Below are 6093 nucleotides of genomic sequence, written 5' to 3'. Positions count from 1 at the left end.
AACAGAATAAAAGCAAAATACTCAAAATGGATCATAGAATTAAATGTAAAATTTAAAACTTCTGGAAGAAAACGTAGGAGAAAACATTCATGACCCTAGGTTTAGTAAAGATTTCTTAGATACTATATCAAAAGCACTATCCATAAAAGAAAAAAATCAATAAATTGGACTTCATCAAAATTAGAAACTTCTCTTTAAAGGACACTGTTAAGAGAAAGAAAGAACAAGCCACAGACTAGAAGATAATATGTGAAAATCATATAACTTATAAAAACTTATATATAGAATATTATATAGGACACTCAAAACTTAACCCTGAGAAAAACCAACAATTCAATTAAAAAAAGGGGAAGATACCTGAACAGACACTTTACCAAAAAAGATGTACAAATGGCAAATAAGCACAAGAAAACATCCTCGACATCTTATTGATTAGGGAAATGCAAATTCAAACCTCAATGAGCTATCTACATACCTATTAGAATGGTTAAAATTAAAAAGATTGACCATCTAAATATTGGTGAGGATGTGGAGGAACTGGAACTCTCACATGCTGCTGGCAGGAATGGAAACTGGAGCAACTGCTTTGGAAATGAGTTTGGTAGTTTCTAAAAAAGTCAACCGTGCGCTTACCCACTAACTTCTAGGTATTCACCCAAGAGGAACGAATGCGTATGTTGATGTGAAGACTTGTACACATACCTTCAGAGCTTCTTTATTTGAGGGTTAAAAACTGGGAACAATTTAAATGTTCATCAACAGGTAAATGGATAAACAAATTGTAGTACATTCATATAATGAGAAGTATTAAACTCAGCAGTCAAAAGAGATGGGCTACCAATACATGAGCAAGGATGAGCCTCAGAAAAATGTGCTGAGTGAAAGAAGCCAGACAAAAAGTTAATAATGTAATAAATATGTAAGGGGAAAAAGGGGTACTAGACTTAGTGGGGTGATCACTTTGTGAGTTATATAGATCTCTAAACACTCTGCTGTACAACTGAAACTAATATATTATTGTATGCCAATTATAGTTGAAAAAAAAAACCTTATTGAATTGTACAGTGTAAATACGAGCAACTGTCTATTATATTTCAATAAAGCTGGAAAAAATTTTTCTTTACTTTCTTAAATTTAAAAAAAAATTGAAGATCCAGAGAAAGATGGGGCCAAAACCAAATTAAGAGTTAAGATTAAGAGCCTAGAATAACTAACATCTCTAAGGGATGGATTTCTGTAAGGTCCATCCTCCCCAATGGGGAATCTACAAAGAGCCATTGATTGGCATTTGCCCTTAAAACCTCTCAAATTGCAAACTTATAGAGACATAAAGCTTATCAGTAGTCACTGGGGGTGGAGGTGAGGGTTCAGGGAGAATTGGAAAGAAGGGATAACAAAAAGACATGAGGAATCTTTTGACTGTGATGTTGGATTTTTGATATACACATATATAACATATATATAACTATATATAACATTTTAAATATATGCAGATATATGCAGTTTATTTTATGTTAATAATATCTCAGGAAAGCTGTTGGAAATAAGTCTGGGCTGGGAGGAGGCTGGGTATCAGGAACATGGAAGACTCTGAAAGCCAGACTGAGGGGCGTGGATGACTGAGGCTATGGGAAGCATTGGTTGTTTCAGACAGGATTTGATTGAGAAGCCAGCCCTGTAGGCAGGGTCTGGAACAGCCTGGAGGGGCCAAAGCCAGGTCAAGAGATACTTACAATGGCCCCACCAGAGAGGTGGGGATGGATTCTAGAGATAAAAAGAAGGAAAAGCATCTGGATCAAAGATCATTTAGGGCCTCTTCCTTGGCTACCAGGGCAGTAATTTGATAAATCAAATCTGGGGCAAGGAAGGCCTTTGGGTCTTGAAACAAAAATCCTGCATGTCTACTTCTTTCTGGTTTCTCCCTTGCGAACTGGGTCCTGTGACCCAAATCTTTCTGTTGACCGTGGCTGGATGTTACTGCCTGTCAAAGAGTCACCCACACAGCCGAGGCTTACCCTGAAGGAAGGGATTGGAGTTCCTGCCCCAGCCCTGGCCTCCAGGGCAGGAATGGGCCTGACCAGCTGAATCACTCTTCCAGTGATCGTCCTGCACTGTCCTTCCCTTGCCCAAGCCAGACACTGATTTTTCTCTAAAGTCACACACAGTACTCCTTGGGTCTGACCTCAATCTCTCCAGGTTTAATATAAGCCACACATTTTTATCCCTGTCCTGTGACTTGCTTAAATGAGACTGAAATCAATGCCTGGCTTTCTTACCCACTTCTTCACTGTCCCTGGTCTCCCCTCAGTTTACTCCTGAAATGCCACAGCTGCCACTGTGATCTGATTAATGGATGACCCCATCAGGTGACAGAACCTAAATATAACTTGGATGTCTGCCTGGTTGGCTGACTTCCTGTGTGCACTCAGGGCAAAAGACCAGGGCTTGTGCCTCCCCAAGCTTGTAGATCCAGATCATTGCTTTGCGGTGGCACTTAGGGCACAAGCTTGCAATCGTATGACAGAGAGAAAGAGAAAGTGTGTGTGATAGGAGATAGCAAGGTCCAGAGAAAAGATGGGGAATCTGCAAAGAGCCTTGGCTTGGGCAGGATATTCAGGTAACAGTACATTATTAGGATGCCAATCAATGGCTCTTTGTAGATTCCCCATTGGGGAGGATGGACCTTACAGAAATCCATCCCTTAGAGATGTTAGTTATTCTAGGCTCTTAATCTTAACTCTTAATTTGGTTTTGGCCCCATCTTTCTCTGGATCTCTTTATTGAAATATAATAGACAATTAGTTGCTTGTATTTACATTTTTTTCAATTATAGTTGGCATACAATAATATATTAGTTTCAGTTATACAACAGTGATTAAAGATCTACGTAACTCACAAAGTGATCACCCCATTAAATCTAGTACCTTTCTTCCCCCTTACATATTTATTACATTATTTATTTTCCTAATGCTACACTTTATATCTCCATGTCTATTTTGTAACTATCCATTTGTACTTAATCCCTTAGCCTTTTTTTGCCATCCCTACCCCCTCCAATCTAGTAGCCCTCTAAATATTCTCTCTATGAATTTATTTGTTTTTTTGTTGTTATTGTTGTTTATTTTGTATTTTAGATTCCACATGTACGTGAAATCATGCAATATTTGTCTTTAACCACCTATTTCATTCAGCACAATACCATCTAGGTCCATCAAGGCAATATCTTTTTCCATCCCCTTCCTTTTAGTCTGTGTGTGTCTTTTAATCTGAAGTGAGTCTCTCGTAGGCAGCATATGTAGGGGTCTTGTTTTCTTATCCATTCAGCCACTTTATCTTTTGGTTAGAGCTCTTAATTACTTGTTGATAGGAATGTAGTTATTACCATTCTTTATTAATGTTTTTGATGCATGTTCTTTCTTCTTAAAGAAGTCCCTTCAACATTTCTTGTAATACTGGCTTGGTGGTGATAAATTCCCTTAGCTTATTTTTATCTGGGAAGCTCTTTATTTGTCCTTCCACTCTAAATAGTAGCTTTGCTGGATAAAGTACTCTTGGCTGTAGATCCTGGGTTTTCATCACAATGAATATTTTGTGCCAAGCCCTTCTGTTCTGCTGCCCGTCTTCTGGGCGCTCCCTTGTAGGTAACTAACTACTTTTTTTCTTGCTGCTTTTTAAGATTCTCTCTTTGTATTTCACCTTTGACATTTTAATTGTGAGGTGTCTTGGTGTGGGCCTCTTTGGGTTCATCTTTTTTAGGACTCTCTGAGCTTCCTGGGGTTGTATATCCAGTTTCTCCACCAGGTTAGGGAAGTTTCCATCATTATTTCTTCAAGTAGCTCTTCAACTTCTTGTTTACTTTCATGTACCCCATGACACGAATATTTTTACATTTAATTGTGTCTCATAGGCTCCTTAAATTATTATTATAGTCTTGGCTTCTTTTTTCTTATTGTTCTGACTGAGTGTCCTTGGCTCCCCCCATCCTCTATATGTGGTTTGATCCTCTTCTTTATCCACTCTGTTGATTCCCTCTTATATACTTTTCATCTTAGATAATATGTCTTCATTTCTGACTGGTTCCCTTTTATGATTTCCATTTCCATTTTTATGTTTTTTTTTAAATTTTAGTCTTAACATTCTCACTGAATTCATCTACACTTTCCCTAAGTTCATTGAACATCTTTATAATCAGTGTTTTGAACTCTGCTTCTGTTAGGTTGTTTGACTCCATTATTCCGGGATCTCCGTTCTGTTCTCTCATATGGTTTCTGCTTCTTTGTCTTCCCATTTTGGCTGCTTTTCTGTTCTGTTTCTATGTACTAAGCAAAGCTCCTAAATCTCCTAGTCTTATTAGTGTGGCTTTGTGTTCAGTGGCACAGTACTGAAAGGGGTTCAGCTGCAGGCCAATTTTAGCCCAAGCCTCTGCCCCTCCAGGGCCACCTGTTAATATTAAGCAAGCAATCCACAGATGCTGTGCTTGTAGTTGCCTCAAGAAACCACACCAGAAACTGAAGCTAGCTGCCACCAGTGTGAGTCTCGGCGCTGCTTAGCAAGGAGCACTGGACTTGTGGAGGACACAACTAGATGTGGGTTGGGTAGGGCCAGGAGTTGGGGGAGGCAAAGTTTCAGGGAATCCTCTGGGAAGAGTGACCTCTATTATCCATTTTGATGACATCTCAGCTATGGCAGCACTGAGTCTACACACTGGGAAGGGGGAGGGCTCAATAGAGGAACAATGGATACCTCCGGCACTTCTGCCTGAGAGAGAAGATGGCCTCCAGTTCTTGTTCTGGCAACTCAGTGTCCCCTTGTAAGTTCCTGGTGCCCCCTGTGCAACTGACCTGGTGCTGGTGCTCAGAGGGAGCAGGTCTGTCATCGCCAAAGTCCACTCGTGGACAAGGCCCCTTTAAGAGGCATCTGCAGCTGCCGCAGCTCAGACTGAGCAACCTCATGTCTTTGCCCCCTCCTATCTTCTACTGTTGTAGGTTGATTAATTATTTCTCTCCCTAGTTGTAGTGCTTCTGTTCATCTAGATCCCAGGTGACTTTGCTTGCTGTTTGCTCCATGTTTCTGTCACAACTTTGATTTGGTCGCAAGAAGGATGAACAAAGCCTCTATTATCTATGCCATGTTTCTCCCAAGTGGATCTTCAATATTGAATGGATGGATGGCTAGATGGCTGGCTGGCTGGATGAACTAATGAAGAAACAAATGAATGAATTAATACATGATATAAAAACATTCTTGGGGCCTAGTGACTTGGCCAAAGTAACTGGCCTAGTGAGGGCAGATCTGAGGCTCATACTAAGTCTCCTTCTGTTACTCCCTCCAACAGTTACACAGCAGGGTACTTGGAGCCCAGCATAGTCACATGGCCCTGGGGGCAGAAATGAAGCAATTTGGAAGGAAGCCGACCTAGGGAAAAGATTTGCAACTGCTCATGTCTGTGAACTTGCCCTTCTGGTCTCTACATTTGAAATGCTCTTCCCTGCTTTCATCTGTCTAATTTCTATTCATCATTTAAGACTGAACTCAATATAGTTAAATGGCAGGGTACAACACAAATTTATAAAGACTAAAAGCTATTCAGAAAATATTTACCAGTCTACGGCCATACCACCCTGAACATGTCCGATCTTGTCTGATCTTGGAAGCTAAGCGAGGTTGGGCCTGGTTAGTACTTGGATGGCAGACCACCTAGGAATACCAAGTGCTGTAGGCTATTAAAAAAAAAAAAAAAAGGAAAAAAAAAGAAAATATTTACCAGCTTAATAATTATATAAAATCCCCAAACTTTCACACTGGGGTAGACATTGCAAAGTTAAAAGATAAGCAGGAGGCTGGAAGAAAATATTTGTAACACATATAACAGACAAAGTGTTACTATTTATAATGTATAGAGGGCTCCTATAAACAAATAAAAAGAAATAATCAATTAAAGAAACTCAGGCAGAATGGATAAACAAACCATGGTATATCCATACAATGGAAGATTATTCAGTGATAAAAACAGGTAAAAGAATATGAATAGACAATTCAAGACTAGAAATAAAATGGGCAATTAACTTACGAATAAACCAGTAATCAGAGAAA

General features: G+C 39.5%; 1 pseudogene; it reads left to right on the top strand.

Annotated features, from left to right (window-relative positions):
• Window positions 1-5603: 5603 nt before the first annotated feature.
• On the top strand, window positions 5604-5722 carry LOC112471476 (annotated as a pseudogene).
• Window positions 5723-6093: the final 371 nt, after the last annotated feature.

Source organism: Pteropus alecto, unplaced genomic scaffold, assembly GCF_000325575.1.
Source record: "Pteropus alecto unplaced genomic scaffold, ASM32557v1 scaffold398, whole genome shotgun sequence".
Lineage (NCBI taxonomy): Eukaryota > Metazoa > Chordata > Mammalia > Chiroptera > Pteropodidae > Pteropus > Pteropus alecto.
This window is presented reverse-complemented; position numbering and strand designations above follow the sequence as displayed.